A 16,884-nucleotide genomic window follows, 5' to 3' on the forward strand; every position below is an offset into this window, starting at 1 on the left:
ATCTGTGGCCGCATGCGCAGTGGCGCGGTCCGCGAGTTTAAAAGGATGGAGCGAGCGCTGGAGCGTCAGTCGTACGGCTCTCTCTGAAGATGGCTGAAAGGTATACAGCCGAAATATTAGAAGAAGAAGCAGAATTCATGCGGTTGCATTCCCGAAACTTAATGGAGCAGTCTTTGCGCCGCGAAAACTTGAAGATAAATTTGTTACCAAACAGGCGTTTTCCCCCTTCTTCGGTCCGGGCCCCCCCCCCCCCCCCCCTCCCGTCACCTTCTGCCCCCGTGTCGCCTCTATAGTGCTGTTTCAAGTGAGTGTTCAGTGTTGTGCGTCCCCTGTCAGTGTTGCGAACAGCCACCATACGGTCACAAGTTGTGTTTTTATCTCGTGCGAACAGAAACCAGACTGTCGCCGGTTTTTTAAATTGTGCCTGTCTATTTACTATGTGTTTTAATCAGCGTCACTGACCGTTTGTTTTATATTTTCTTCGCATCTTTTTCTCCATGTTCTAGTTTTTAACAGACGCCGTTTTATCGCATGCTTTTATTGTTCTCGTATCTCGTCATTCTGTTAGGCTGCAGAGCGGCGTATTGTGCTGCTGCCAGCTCGACCACCCTCTGGGGCGGTGGGGGGGAGGGGGGATCAAAATAAAAAAACGAAAAGGCGCGCTTGGAAGTTGAAGTCAACCTCCAACAATTATTGTGTCATCAACTGTGTCGTCGTCTTCAGGCGAGATCCGTTCACAGCCGAAACCTGGACAATCCGGTAAGAGAAGATCATTTCAGAACTCTTGGTTGATCAAATATACATGGCTAGAATATAAAGCATCTACCGAAAAAGCTTTTTGCAAAACCTGCAAACAGGCAGATGCTAAAAATCTATTACAATTTTCTTCAAAAAAAAAAAAAAAAAAAAAAAAAAAGAATATGCATTTACTTCCGTAGGGTTTTCTAACTGGAGAAAGGCTTTGGAAAAATTCCGTCTTCATGAAAATACGTTTATGCATAAAGAAGGTGTTCCGAAACAAAATTCTGTCACTAACCGAAGTATGGCCTCCATGGGCGTACCCAGCGAGGGGCAGGGGGAGGGGCAGCTGCGCCCCCCCTAGAAGATATTCGCAGTTTTTCACAAGTTTAATGTTTTATTTAATAAGAAATGCTGCATGTTTTCTCGCATTGTACATGTGCATTCTTGCATTGAAAATGTTTATTAAAAGCAGTTTTCACTGGTTTACTGCTTTATTTAATAAGAAGTGCTGTATGTTGTCTCGAGTCCTTGTTTCCTGAGACTAGTATGACCTGCCCCCCACCTCCCCCTAGTTCAGATCCTGGGTACGTCCTTGGTGGCCTCCCAATTGAATGAACAGTTAGATAGTGATATGAAGAAAGGCCGTTCAGCTCTTGAGTCAATTTTTACTACCGTGAAATACATACTACCGTATGCTGACAAGGACTAGCAATTAGAGGGCACGAAGATGTAAATTCAAATTTTTTTCAATTGTTGGAACTCCGAGAAAATGACGTACCTGAGTTTAAAGATTGGTTAGGGCGTTCGGAGTATAAGTGCTCGTCCCACGATATTCAAAACCAGATCATTGATCTACTAGGAAAGTCTGTGTTGAGAAATGTATTGGCTTCAATCAAGAAGACTGAACATTTTTCTATTATGGTTGAAGAAACAAGTGATTCATCGATTAACGAACAAGTGTCATTTTGTATTCGTACTGTCGAGGATTCCTTAATCATCAACGAAGACCTTATTGGCTTACACGAGACTCCAAACACGGAATCACAAACTCTGTTTAATATTTTAAAAGACGTTTTTGCTCGTCTTGATTTGTCACTGGATAACTTAAGAGGACTGTGCTATGATGGTGCCTCGAATATGAGAGGCAAGTTGAAAGGACGAAAAAAGTTAGTTGTGGATATACAAACAAAAGCACGTTACGTGCACTGCATTGCTCACAGTTTAGACTCGGCAGTTGTAGACAGTCTCCGCCATCTTACGTCTATGAGGGATATTATGGCTTCAGCAAAGGACTTAATAAACACCGTAAGGGAATCTAACAAAAGGACGGGACTTTTCAGAAGCATACGCTTGAGAGCGCCAACGACCAAGCTGGTCTACGACCCCTTTGCCCGACTGGATGACAATGCGAGCTTCTAGTATCTTGAGAATATTGAAAAACTTTGAAGAACTTCTAGAGTTTTTTGAGACATTTTCTGCAGAGGACAAAACAGAAGCAAGTTACAAATGTGCAGGCTACGTTGAGTCAATGTTACAATTCAAGACATTTCTTTTTACGTCTTTATTGCCATGGCATGAACCCAGTAGAGGATGTCAATGAAAAAATTCAATGCCTCCATCCGGCGTTCCCCAAGGAAGTGTTACAGGCCCTCTATTGTTCCTGATCTATATTAACGACACAGGAGACAATCTGAGTAGCCGTCTTAGATTGTTTGCAGATGATGCTGTCATTTACCGTCTTGTAAAGTCATGAGATGATCAAAACGACTTGCAAAATGATTTAGATAAGATATATGTATGGTGCGAAAAGTGACAATTGACCCTGAATAAAGAAAAGTGCGAAGTTATTCACATGTGTACTAAAAGAAATCAGCTAAATTTCGATTACGCGATAAGTCAAACAAATCTGAAGTCTGTAAATTCAGCTAAATACTTAGGGATTACAATTACAAATAACCTAAATTGGAACGAAGAGACTGCTTACACCACGCTTGTCCGCCCTATTCTGGAGTATTGCTGTGCGGTGTGGGATCCACATCAGGTGGAACTGCTGATGACATCGAAAAAGTACAAAGAAGGGCAGCTCGTTTTGTATTATCGCGAAATAGGGGAGATAGTGTCACAGACATGATACGTGAATTGGAGTGGCAATCATTAAAACATAGGTGTTTTTCGTTGCGACGGGATCTTCTCATGAAATTTCAGTTACCAGTTTTCTCCTCCGATTGCGAAAACATTGTTGCCATCCACCTACATAGGGAAAAAATATCATCACGATAAAATAAGAGAAATCGGAGCTCACAAAAAAATTTAAGTGCTCGTTTTTCCCGCGTGCCGTTCGAGAGTAGAACGGTAGAGAGACAGCTTGACGGTGGTTAATTGAACCCTCTGCCAGGCACTTCATTGTGAATAGCAGAGTAATCACGTAGATGTAGATGTAAGTGTTGCTGATCTGGAAAAAAATATATGAGGGCTTGATTAGTATATTGAATGGTCGCTTCCTCCGAAACGATGTATACCAAAGAAATATGAAAACAACGAAGCCAGCTCACCGTACACTTTCAAAACCCCAAACGAATACTACAAAGCTATTTACATTGAAGTTTGTGAAACAGTGCAGTCTTGTATTAGTGACCGGTTTCCTTCAACTAGACTCGCACAGGTCATTGCAGTTGAACAAGAGTAAGCAGAGGTGAAACAAATTTGGAAAAATCATCTGAGTTTTTCAAAAGTGACCTGGACATTGAGAGACTACGCGTACACTTGAATATGCTAGCCGATATCGCTAATAAAAAAAACAACTGGTCTTAAAAAACATGTGTGATCTAAGAAAATACGATACACAAGAGCCTGCAGTTGGAGAATTGTTATGTGAAGTAGTGAAGTGCATTAAGCTTCATTTAGCGCCGTTAGACGTCTGAAGTCATATCTCCGGTCAACAATGGGACAGTAGTGATTGAACAACTTGGTTGTTCTTCATGCCCACAGAGATGTTTTGGATGAATTGTATATCCGACCAGTCATCAACGACTTCATATTCAGTAATCCTGTCAGACGGTCGATATTTGCACCTTTCTAAAGACACTCTAGCCTTAATAATGGCATTTAGAGCAATATTAAAAATCTTTATAAAATAGAGAATTAAATACATACATAATGTTAAAGTTTCAGTTTCAAAATATTGTTACTAGTTTAGTGCTGTATTACTATAATATTGTATCAGTTCTTTTCAAATACATAAATATTTTTAGAGTTGTTGTTGTTGTGGTCTTCAGTCCTGAGACTGGTTTGATGCAGCTCTCCATGCTACTCTATCCTGTGCAAGCTTCTTCATCTCCCAGTACGTACTGCAGCCTACATCCTTCTGAATCTACTTGGTGTACTCATCGCTTGGTCTCCCTCTACCATTTTTACCCTCCACGCTGACCTCTAGTACTAAATTGGTGATCCCTTGATGCCTCAGAACATGTCCTACCAACCGAACCCTCCGTCTAGTCAAGTTGTGCCACAAGCTCCTCTTTTCCCCAATTCTATTCAATACCTCCTCATTAGTTAAGTGATATACCCATCTTATCTTCAGCATTCTTCTGTAGCACCACATTTCGAAAGCTTCAATTATCTTTTTGTCTAAACTATTTATCGTCCACGCTTCACTTCCATACATGGCTACACTCCATACAAGTACTTTCAGAAACGACTTCCTAACACTTAAATCAATACTCGATGTTAACAAATTTCTCTTCTTCAGAAACGCTTTCCTTGCCATTGCCAGTCTACATTTTATATCCTCTCTACTTCGACCATCATCAGTTATTTTGCTCCCCAAATAGCAAAACTCCTTTACTACTTTAAGTGTCTCATTTCCCAATCTAATTCCCTCAGCATCACCCGATTTAAGTCGACTACATTCCATTATCCTTGTTTTGCTTTAGTTGATGTTCATCTTATACTCTCCTTTCAAGGCACTATCCATTCCGTTCAACTGCTCTTCCAAGTCCTTTGCTGTCTCTGACAGAATTACAATGTCATCGGCGAACATCAGAGTTTTTATTTTTTCTTCATGGATTTTAATACCTACTCCAAATTTTTCTTTTGTTTCCTTTACTGCTTGCTCAATATACAGATTGAATAGCATCTGGGAGAGCCTACAACCCTGTCTCACTCCCTTCCCAACCACTGCTTCCCTTTCATGCCCCTCGACTCTTATAACTGCCATCTGGTTTCTGTACAAATTGTAAATAGCCTTTCACTCCCTCTATTTTACCCCTACCACCTTCAATATTTGAAAGAGAGTATTCCAGTCAAAATTGTCAAAAGCTTTCTCTAAGTCCACAAATACTAGAAACGTAGGTTTGCCTTTCCTTAGTCTTTCATCTAAGATAAGTCGTAGGATCAGTATTGCCTCACGTGTTCCAACATTTCTACGGAATCCAAACTGATCTTCCCCAAGATTGGCTTCTACCAGTTTTTCCATTTCTCTGTAAAGAATTCACATTAGTATTTTGCAGCTGTGAGTTATTAAACTGATATTTTGGTAATTTTCGCATCTGTCAACATCTGCTTTCTTTGGGATTGGAATTTTTATATTCTTCTTGAAGTCTGGGGGAATTTCGCCTGTCTCATACATCTTGCTTACCAGATGGTAGAGTTTTGTCAGGACTGGCTCTCCCAAGGCTGTCAGTAGTTCTAATGGAATGTTGTCTACTCCCGGGGCCTTGTTTTGACTTAGGTCTTTCAGTGTTCTCTCAAACTCTTCACGCAGTATCATATCTCCTATTTCATCTTCACCTACATTTTCTTCCATTTCTATAATATTGTCCTCAAGTACATCGCCCATGTATAGACCCTCTTTATACCCCTTCCACATTTCTGCTTTCCCTTCTTTGCTTAGAACTGGTTTCCATCTGAGCTCTTGATATTCATGCATGTGGTTCTCTTTCCTCCAAAGGTCTCTTTAATTTTCCTGTAGGCAGTATCTATCTTACCCCTCATGATATAAGCCTCTACATCCTTACATTTGTCCTCTAACCATCCCTGCTTAGCCATTTTGCACTTCCTGTTGATCTCATTTTTGAGACGTTTGTATTCATTTTTTGCCTGCTTCACGTACTGCATTTTTGTATTTTCTTCTTTTATCAATTAAAGTCAGTATCTCTTCTGTTACCCAAGGATTTCTACTAGCCCTTGTCTTTGTACCTACTTGATCCTCTGCTGCCTTCACTATTTCATTCCTCAAAGCTACACTTTCTTCTTCTACTGTATTTCTTTCCCCCATTCCTGTCAATTGTTCCTTTATGCTCTCCCTGAAACCCTGTACAACATCTGGTTCTTTCAGTTTATCTGGATCCCATCTCCTTAAATTCCCACCTTTTTGAAGTTTCTTCAGTTTTAATCTACAGTTCATAACCAATAGATTGTGGTCAGAGTCCACATCTGCCCCTGGAAATGTCTTACAATTTAAAACCTGGTTCCTAAATCTCTGTCTTGCCATTATATAATCTATATGAAACCTTTTAGTATCTCCAGGGGTCTTCCATGTATACAGCCTTCTTTCATGGTTCTTGAACCAAGGGTTAGCTATGATTAAGTTATGCTCTGTGCAAAATTCTACCAGGCGGCTTCCTCTTTCATTTCTTACTCCCAATCCCAATTCACCTACTATGTTTCCTTCTCTTCCTTTTCCTACTGTCGAATTCCAGTCACCCATGAGTATTAAATTTTTGTCTCCCTTCACTACCTGAATAATTTCTTTTATCTCATCATACATTTCATCAATTTCTTCATCATCTGCAGAGCTAGTTGGCATATAAACTTGTACTACTGTGGTAGGTGTGGGCTTTGTGTCTATCTTCGATTATGGCTGAAAGCAAGTGGAAACTACAGCCATAATTTTTCCCGAGGGCATGCAGCTGTACTGTATGATTAAATGATGATGGCGTCCTCTTGGGTAAAGTATTCCGGAGGTAAAATAGTCCCCCATTCGGATCTCCAGGCGGGAACTACTCAGGACGATGTCGTTATCAGGAGAAAGAAAACTGGCATTGTACGGATCAGAACGTGGAATGTCAGATCCCTTAATCGGGCAGGTAGGTTAGAAAATTTAAAAAGGGAAATGGATAGGTTAAAGTTAGATATAGTGGGAATTAGTGAAGTTCGGTGGCAGGAGGAACAAGACTTTTGGTCAGGTGAACACAGGGTTATAAATACAAAATCAAATAGGGGTAATGGAGGAGTAGGTTTAATAATGAATAAAAAAATAGGAGTGTGGGTAAGCTACTACAAACAGCATTTTTAGAGTGTATGACCCAATTAAGACCCGCTATGTATGTACTTTCTGACCGAAAGTATTAGGTGTGCTGTATTAACTTTATTAATTGTATTGAAACATTATTTTTGCGATATTGTTTTTATTTAATGAACCATGAGCCTTATTCAAAGTAAGCTATTTCACTTATTAATGAAAGTGCTATTACTGTGCGACAGCAATATTTTATGTTTTATTCTTTTAATGATAATTTAGGATATGTTTAAATATAATTTCAGTTTTTTCAGAGCTATATATTCACTGCTCTGTAATAGTCAACAAGCATGATTATTACTGTAAATTAAATTTGCTTTTTACGAAAATACCCTGCATATTTAGGTTTTGTTTCTTTTTCAAAGCCAAAAATTGTGTCAGGTTTGTCGAGTTTCCTGGAGTGTTGAGTTATCGAGAGTCCATGCTGCTGCAAACGTTGTCGAACTATTCGTGCAGATGGTTGTTGCCTTGCAAACATCCCCATCTGTTGACTCAGGGATCGAGACGTGGCTGCATGATCCATTACAGCTATACAGATAAGACGCATGTCATCTCAACTGCTAGTGATACGAGGCCATTGGGATCCAGCACAGCATTCTGTATTACCCTCCTGAACCCACCGATTCCATATTCTGCTAACAGTAATTGGATCTCGACCAACTCAAGCAGAAATGTCGCGATACAATAAACCACAATCACAATAGGCTACAATCTGACCTTTATCAAAGTTGGAAACATGATGGTACGCATTTCTCCTCCTTACACGAGACACCACAACAACGTTTCACCAGCCAACACTGGACAACTGCTGTTTGTGTATGAGAAATCGGTTGGAAACTTTCCTCGTGTCAGCACGTTGTAGGTGTCGCCACTGGCGCCAACCTTGTGTGAATGCTCTAAAAAGCTAATCATTTGCATATCGCAGCATCTTCTTTCTGTTACTTAAATTTCTCCAAACAACTTCTTAGATTCAAGATACACAAGTCCATATGCATTAGGATGCAGATTTTTCAAGAATTTTGAATGGTCCTATATAAACATTGAAAAATTTCTTTATCTCAGCTGTCAACACTTTAGATTTCTATTTGGTTTTTGCCAACACAAGATATGCTACCTCAAATGATTAAAATCTGACTTTACCATCATGTCTCTGATTACTCTTATCCTCCTGCTTTTTCATCTCCCTGACAATTCTTCACTCTCTTGTGGTGACAGAATTTTACATGGAGGAAACTCAACATTCTCAAAAATAAAGTTAGCTGGTCTGAGACTAAACATGATTTGAAATGGTGAAAAACCTCTTGAAGAATGTTGCAAGCTGCTCATAAGATCCTCAAAATCACTGACATTATCTATGCAACTGGTATGATTCTTAATACGTTCTAGACAGTCTTCCCATTTCTCTCATATATCTTTCCATAGGATTATTTGACAGATGGTACACAGAGGTTAGAATATGCCTTATTTTTGCATGATCAACAAAATCTTCCCAGGCTTGTGATGTAAACTGAGAACTATTGTCAGATAAAATTGTTGTAGGAGTACCCATCTGATGAAAATGTGTGTTTTCAAACTTAGAAATGATTTGCTTACTTGTACTTTCTTAAGAGGTATCAGATTTATGAACTTTGTAAATATATCAACCACCACAGAAACATAACAAAGTTCATTCTTAGACTTAGGCAAAGGTCCATAAACGTCCACAGACATGAGATCTAGGTTACTATTAGGCAGTATGTTTTGCATTTGGCCTTTAGTTGTTTGGTTACTTACCTTCACTCTTTGACATCTTTCACAGCTTCCAATATTCTTCCTAAGTTATAAGAACAGATGTTCCCCTGAATCTTCTGTGTACATTTTGTTGATCCACAGTGATCAAAACTGTTGTGCATATATGTAATTAAAGTATCAATACACTGTTCTGGCCAACATAGTTTCCAATCATTTGAGTCCATCTTATGTCTCCTGAATAAAATACTCTTGTGTACCTTATAATACTGTTCTGTCTTTTCTCCTCCTTTCTTACCCAATATTCTCTTAACAAATTTCCAAATTTGATCATGATTTTGATACTTGTGGATGTCTTTGCAAATTTTCAAGATCTCTTTTTCCTCTTTCACACCTCTCAAGTACATAATTTTAAACTCTTTCTCTCCTTCTCCAAAGTTGTTAGATGATTCAGTCCCTACAGGTAGCCTAGACAAAGAATCAGCAACTATATTGTCTGTGCTCTTAATATATCTGATTTCATAATTGAACTGCTGTAAAAACAAGACCCAATGAGTAATTCTTTTAAGGTATAGCTTACTTACCTGGAGACAACATAATGCTTTGTGATCAGTATAGATGATCACTTTTGAACTAGTAAATAATTTTTAATGTTGTTCAATCCCAATGTACAGCCAAAATTACTTCCTCTGTTACTGTGTATGTCCTTTCATGCTTCTGAAATACTCTGCTAGCAAATGCAAACGATCTGTGTTCAATAACACCTTCAACTTCAACCTCCTGAAATAAATGAGCACCCATCAAACATTGCTACTATCTGTCATAATAAAAAAAGGAAGAGACAAATCCAGTCTGAACAATATCTAACTTTGACATACTGTCCTTTGATCTGATCAAAAGCATCCTGACATTCCTTATTCCAATCCCAAATAGTATTCTTCTTCATAAGTTCACACTGGCATGAAGCATTCAATGCTTGGCTGCCACAAAATTTTCTATAGAATCCAGTTAACACAAAAAATTATTTAAGCTGTTTTTGTTGCGAGCAATAGCATTGAGTTTCTTATTATTAGGTGCTATTTCTATATTTTTACATACTGAAAGTTCACCATGTTTTGCACACTGCATTTGGATCTCCTGTATACCTGCACTTGGACCCCTTGGCTTCTAAATGTAGGTCAATAATGAAATTATTTTGAAAGTTTAAAAGTACTTCTCTTTATTTTTGAGACCTAAAAATTGGTTTTACAAAAAATAAAGATAAATAAAAAACATACAATCGAAAAGATGGAACAAAATACAAATTTTCATTTTCATTCATCCTCGCCAGTTCCATAAACACCATCCAGAGCTTCAGCTTCTTCATCTGCATCACTTAGTTTTGCCTCTTCATCATGCCGACTTTCTGCTTGGGCTTGAGGCCAAGCGGCTTCATTTTTTATTCCAGGGTGCCTCTGCCTATTTTCATGACTCATCCCACATTGTCTTAACTTATTTTGACTTTCTAGGTGGGGGAGGGGGGGGGGTTATGTAGTGATTTGTGAATTGCCACATAAATTCTGGAACCACTCGAACTTCTGTCACCTCGAACACACAATGTTTTAAAGATAAGTGTGAGAGAGATCCTATTTACTTTGCAACACATGTCTGTGTATGCAGGATGGACGTTGGTCATGGGAGGACAGGAGCTGCATCAGACGAGCGATGCCGACAAGTGTTTGCTGCTCGCAAAAATATGCCCTTGCAAAATACTATGTTCTGAAAACTGTAACTTCAATATTAAAACATAATAAACAACTTTGAGACATCTAAGGATATTTATGAGGCACATACTGAACGTATATCAGACATATGCAGACCAACAAGACTCAATTACTTGGAGAGTTCTACAACTTTGATATGAAAAAGTCGAGAAATGATGTCCAGTGTTGCTAAAGTGCAAGCCCTAGCTTTCACATCGAACTGCCTGAGGCAGAATATTGATGAAATGGCATTCATCTCACTAATAATAATCAAGTTGCCTGATAAATATAAAAATTTTGTACATGCTTGAGGCTCTACAACTAAGGAAGACAAAATGTTGGAAACCCTAAAACCAAGACTTCAATCTCAAGAACATATAGAGAAAGAAAAGAAGAAATAAATGTTTCATTGAATACTGCAGTCTACAAGAAGAAAGATTGGGATAAAAACAACGAGAAATAAGTGATGTGCTTAGGATATGGATGGTTAGGTCACTAAGTAAATGAATATTAAAAGAAACTTAGTGATAACAATAACAAAACACCTTTCAGGTGTGCTAGTTCTGCAAGGTTCACAGGAGAGCTTCTGTAAAGTTTGGAAGGTAGGAGGCGAGGTACTGGCAGAAGTGAAGCTGTGAGGATGGGGCATGAGTCGTGCTTGGGTAGCTCAGTTGGTAGAGCACTTGCCTGCGAAAGACAAAGGTCCCAAGTTCGAGTCTCGGTCGGCACACAGTTTTAATCTGCCATGAAGTTTCATATCAGCGCACACTCCACTGCAGAGTGAAAATCTCATTCTGGAAACCTATGGTAATCATCAGGGAGAGTGTTGGGCAGCAAAGCGACTGCCTCCATGGAAGTACCACATAAACACAAATAATGGAAAAATGTTAACTACAAAGAGAAACATGAAAAGATGAAGAAAGCCCCAGAGGTACTTGTGACAGAAAAGCACGAAAAGAAGATTGATAAAATAGATGCCAAGTTTGTTGTAGACAGTGGTAGTAACAAGCACATGTCACACAAGATGCAAGATACGTCAAATGTGAAGAGGTGTGAAAGTACAAAAATTAAGATTGCAAATTGAAATGTCTTGTGTTCTAAACTTGGGGAAGTTTAATGATAATAGGCATAGCTGATAAATGTGCAACACTGGTTTAAGCCCAAGTGACACAAGTGACCACTTGGGGTGCCAAGTGAGAGTGACACCAGAGGTGTCCTTAGTGCAAAATTTGTGCACAGCATGTATCATAATCAGTAGTGAAAAAACCAGTTCCACACTCACCAGATTTAGATTTAATTTGAAAAGTCTTATCAAGAGCCTGAGGAATGGTAATTAATATACATGGGGGGAAAGGGTGCCAAATGATGTATCATTTGTGTTGAAGAATGATGGTGTGGGGTATAACGAGTCACCCTTCTCTAACATTACCTTTTTTATATAGAAATAACTGATAACATGTATACTGTTGATTCTTTGCATAGGTTAAAATTATCTCAGCTGTTTCACAAAAAGAATACATATGATTTTGTATATGGTATATTATATTTCAGTCAAAAATGTATAAAAAGAAATTAATGTGTTACAGTCAATACATACTAACAGTTAAAATTACTCTTCTTTCAAGAATAATTGAAATTACAAAATTTCTGGCATACTTAAAATTTATATTATCAATTGCACAATCAAATGCTAATTATTAAATATGTTTCTGGATTTATTTATGAAATAATGATATAATGTGGTAAAAATACTTCTCCTGTTGAGAAAGTTTGTAAACTCTTTTGCTTTGTAAACTCTTTGGAATAATGTGAGTACCACAGAATGTAAGTAGAGGCAGGCATGACTCAGATGGAAATGCATGTATTTTGCTAATCATGTCTCTAATAACATAATTTGTGAGTGACAAAAATGGTAATTCTGAAGTCAGTGTGGTATAGAAGAATTCGATTAAATGAAAAGATATTTGTAGCAGCAGGCAAATCTTCATCAGTTATCGAGTGCAATAAGAACCCAAAACATTAAATCAAAATTTTCAGCAGCAAGAATGTACTCTTAGACACAAAAAGACTTTGAGCCAGCATTGACAACAACAAGATACTCAAGATAAGTGAAAAAGTTCTTTTGTAATCTTACTCCTCTCAAAGTTTTCAAAATTTGTGCAAAGAATGAGAACTTTAATGGTGATGTGTTGGAGGGGAAGATTACTAGTGGGGGCATCAGCCATGATCTGTTGACTGATAACGAAGTTTTGTCTGTTGCTGAAGAAGAAAGGACAATTATATGTCATTTACAGTTTTTATACACTTACAGAAACTCCAATTACTTTAAAAAAGAAGACAATAAAGTTGTATCAACAGAGAATTTCATATGATATAAACAGTGATGGACCAGATGAATTGAATGAGGACTTTACAACTACAATGAAGGACATCAGAAAAGATAAGTCCAAACCATTTGTGAAATTAGTTCTTCTTTGTGGACTTGTGTAATTGCTAGCAAAATGAATAGAGATGAGGGTAGTGGTGATGAAGTGAAAGCTGTACGATATAGGCTACACATGTTTGAACGAAGTGGAAGTGTAGAAAGCAAAGAAACAGTGAAAACCAATATTAAGCAGTTGATTTTGGCAAAATTAGAAATAAAAACAGATAAGAAAAGCCAATTTAGTGCAGTTAATGATCAGTTAATGGAAATGCAATCTGAAAACAATAGTAAAATGGGCAAGGTACAATACCAAATAGACCAACTAAGTAATCAAGTTTTGGAGATAAAAAACTGGTTGTCAGATGGATTAAAAAGTGTGAATGAAAAAGTCAATATATTAGAAAAGAAATTTATTGTTTTGGAAAATGAGTTAGTTGCACAATCTTCACAACAGGAGAAGAATTCAACAGAAGGTTGTAAAGGAAAAAATGGAACAGAACTTCAGTAGTTTAGATAAAAGAAATTTAAATGTTGGAAACAGTACGTAAATGTTCTAGATCAAAAAATTTCAGTAGTTCAGGCAAATTTCATTCACAATAATTTGCATTCAAACAATGGTATTGCATGGTCCAACATTCCAATCAAAAGTTTTCCATCAGACACCTTACATCCAGTGGACTTTCTACACCACTGTTGAGATAGTTTTGTGTCAGGCATGGCTGATGACCAAAAGATTAAATTTTTTAAAAGATGTCTTGGAGGTGAAGTTCTGCCATGGGTAAATCTAAATTTAAGTCAATGGGAGACATACCAACGTGTTGAAAAATGTTTTTTAAATAAATTTTGGTCAGAAGCTGAACAAGAGAGAATTAAAAGTGAATTTCTGAATGGTCCAAATTCTAGGAATAGGGACGGTACACTGAAAGAATTTTGTAAGAATCAAGTTAAGAAATTAGCACACCTTACAGTTAATGAAATGATATGAACTGATGCACTAAAAAGGAGATTACCAGAAGGGTTGCAGTGGGATTTAAGACAGACCTGAAGATTGTCTAGGACAATTTTTACAACATGTAGACAGGCTGGATAGGGCAACAGAAAGAAATATGTACCATAATAATCGAAATGATAGAGATCACAATGGTAACAAGTGTAGACCAGATGTGGCTTGAATTCAGAGAAATAGTATTGGCAGTCAGAATGAGATTTTCACTCTGCAGCGGAGTGTGCGCTGATATGAAACTTCCTGGCAGATTAAAACTGTGTGCCCGACCGAGACTCGAACTTGGGACCTTCGTCTTTCGCGGGAAAGTGCTCTACCATCTGAGCTACCAAAGCACGACTCACGCCCGGTACTCACAGCTTCACTTCTGCCAGTATCTCATCTCCTACCTTCCAAACTTTATAGAAGCTCTCCTGCAAACCTTGCAGAACTAGCACTCCTGAAAGAAAGGATATTGCGGAGACATGGCTTAGGCACAACCTGGGGGAAGTTTCCAGAATGAGATTTTCACTCTGCAGTTGAGTGTGCACTGATATGAAACTTCCAGGCAGATTAAAACCGTGTGCCCGACCGAGACTCAAACTCGGGACCTTCGCCTTTCGCGGGCAAGTGCTCTACCATCTGAGCTACCGAAGCACGACTCAAGCCTGGTACTCACAGCTTCACTTCTGCCAGTATCTCATCTCCTACCTTCCAAAGTTTACAGAAGCTCTCCTGCGAACATTGCAGAACTAGCACTCCTGAAAGAAAGGATATTGCGGAGACATGGCTTAGCCACAGCCTGAGGGAGGTTTCGAGAATGAGATTTTCACTCTGCAGCAGAATGTGCGCTGTGCGCGAAAGGCGAAGGTCCCGAGTTCGAGTCTCGGTTGGGCACACAGTTTTAATCTGCCAGGAAGTTTCATATCAGCGCACACTCCACTGCAGAGTGAAAATCTTTTTCTGGAAACCTCCCCCAGGCTGTGGCTAAGCCATGTCTCCGCAATATCCTTTCTTTCAGGAGTGCTAGTTCTGCAAGGTTCGCAGGAGAGCTTCTGTAAAGTTTGGAAGGTAGGAGACGAGATACTGGCAGAAGTGAAGCTGTGAGTACCGGGCGTGAGTCGTGCTTCGGTAGCTCAGATGGTAGAGCACTTGCCCGCGAAAGTCGAAGGTCCCGAGTTCAAGTCTCGGTCGGGCACACAGTTTTAATCTGCCATGAAGTTTCATAATCAGCACACACGCCACTGCAGAGAGAAAATCTCATTCTGGAAATCTCCCCCAGGCTGTGGCTAAGCCATGTCTCCGCAATATCCTTTCTTTCATGAGTGCTAGTTCTGCAAGGTTCACAGGAGAGCTTCTGTAAAGTTTGGAAGGTAGGAGACGAGATACTGGCAGAAGTGAAGCTGTGAGTACCGGGCGTGAGTCGTGCTTCAGTAGCTCAGATGGTAGAGCACTTGCACGCGAAAGGCGAAGGTCCCGAGTTTGAGTCTCAGTCGGGCACACAGTTTTAATCTGCCAGGAAATTTCATATCAGCGCACACTCCGCTGCAGAGTGAAAATATCATTCTGGAAACCTCCCCCAGGCTGTGGCTAAGCCATGTCTCCGCAATATCCTTTCTTTCAGGAGTGCTAGTTCTGCAAGGTTCGCAGGAGAGCTTCTGTAAAGTTTGGAAGGTAGGAGATGAGATACTGGCAGAAGTGAAGCTGTGAGTACTGGGCGTGAGACGTGCTTCGGTAGCTCAGATGGTAGAGCACATGCTCGCGAAAGGCGAAGGTCTCGAGTTCGAGTCTCGGTCGGGCACACAGTTTTAATCTGCCAGGAATTTCAGTATTGGCAGTAATTGAGAGATTTATACCAAGTAAATTAACAAATGATGGAACTGATCCTCCTTGATACACAAAACATGTCATAACAATGTTGCAGAAATAAGAAAACGAACATGGCAAATTTAAACAGACACAAAATCTCCAAGATTGGCAATCTTTTACCGAAGTTCAAAATTTAGTGCGGACTTCAGTGTGAGATGCTTATAACAGTTTCCACAATGAAACTTTTTCTCAAAACCTGGCAGTAAATCCAAAGAGATTCTGGTAGTATGTGAAGTATGTTAGCAGCAAGAAACAATCAATGCCTTCTCTGCATGATAACAATGGAGATACTATCGAAGACAGTGCTGCCAAAGCAGAGTTACTGAACACAGGCTTCCAAAATGTCTTCACAAAAGAAGATGAAGTAAATATTCCAGAATTCAAATCAAGAACAGCTGCCAACATGAATAATGCAGAAGTAAATATCCTTGGAGTAGTGAAGCAACTTAAATTACTTAGTAAAAGCAAGTCTTCTGGTCCAGACTGTATACCAATTGTGTTCCTTTCAGAGTATGCTGATGCATTAGCTCCATACTTGATGATCATATACAACCATTCACTCAACAAAAGATCTGTACCCAAAGACTGGAAAGCTGCACAGGTCACACCAATATTCAAGAAAGGTAGTAGGAGTAATCCACTTAATTACGAGCCCAAGTCATCAACATCGATATGCAGCAGGATTCTGGGACATATATTGTGTTCCAACATTATGAATTACCTCGAAGAAAAAATTCTATTACACACAGTCAACATGGGTTTAGAAAACACCATTCTTGTGCAACACAAATAGCTCTTTATTTGCATGAAACGTTGAGTGCTATTGACAAGGTATTTCACAAGTGGCTTATAGTGAAATTGTGTGCTTATGGAATATCGTCTCAGTTATGTGACTGGATTTGTGACTTCCTGTCAGAGAGGTCACAGTTCGCAGTAATTGATGGAAAGTCATTGAGTAAAACAGAAGTGATTTCTGGTGTTCCCTGAGGTAGTGTTATAGGCCCTTTGCTGTTCCTTATCTATATAAATGATTTTGGAGGCAATCTGAGCAGCCATCTTAGGTTGTTTGCAGATGTCACAGTTGTTTATCAACTAATAA

The sequence above is a fragment of the Schistocerca cancellata genome, chromosome 5, assembly GCF_023864275.1.
Source record: "Schistocerca cancellata isolate TAMUIC-IGC-003103 chromosome 5, iqSchCanc2.1, whole genome shotgun sequence".
Lineage (NCBI taxonomy): Eukaryota > Metazoa > Arthropoda > Insecta > Orthoptera > Acrididae > Schistocerca > Schistocerca cancellata.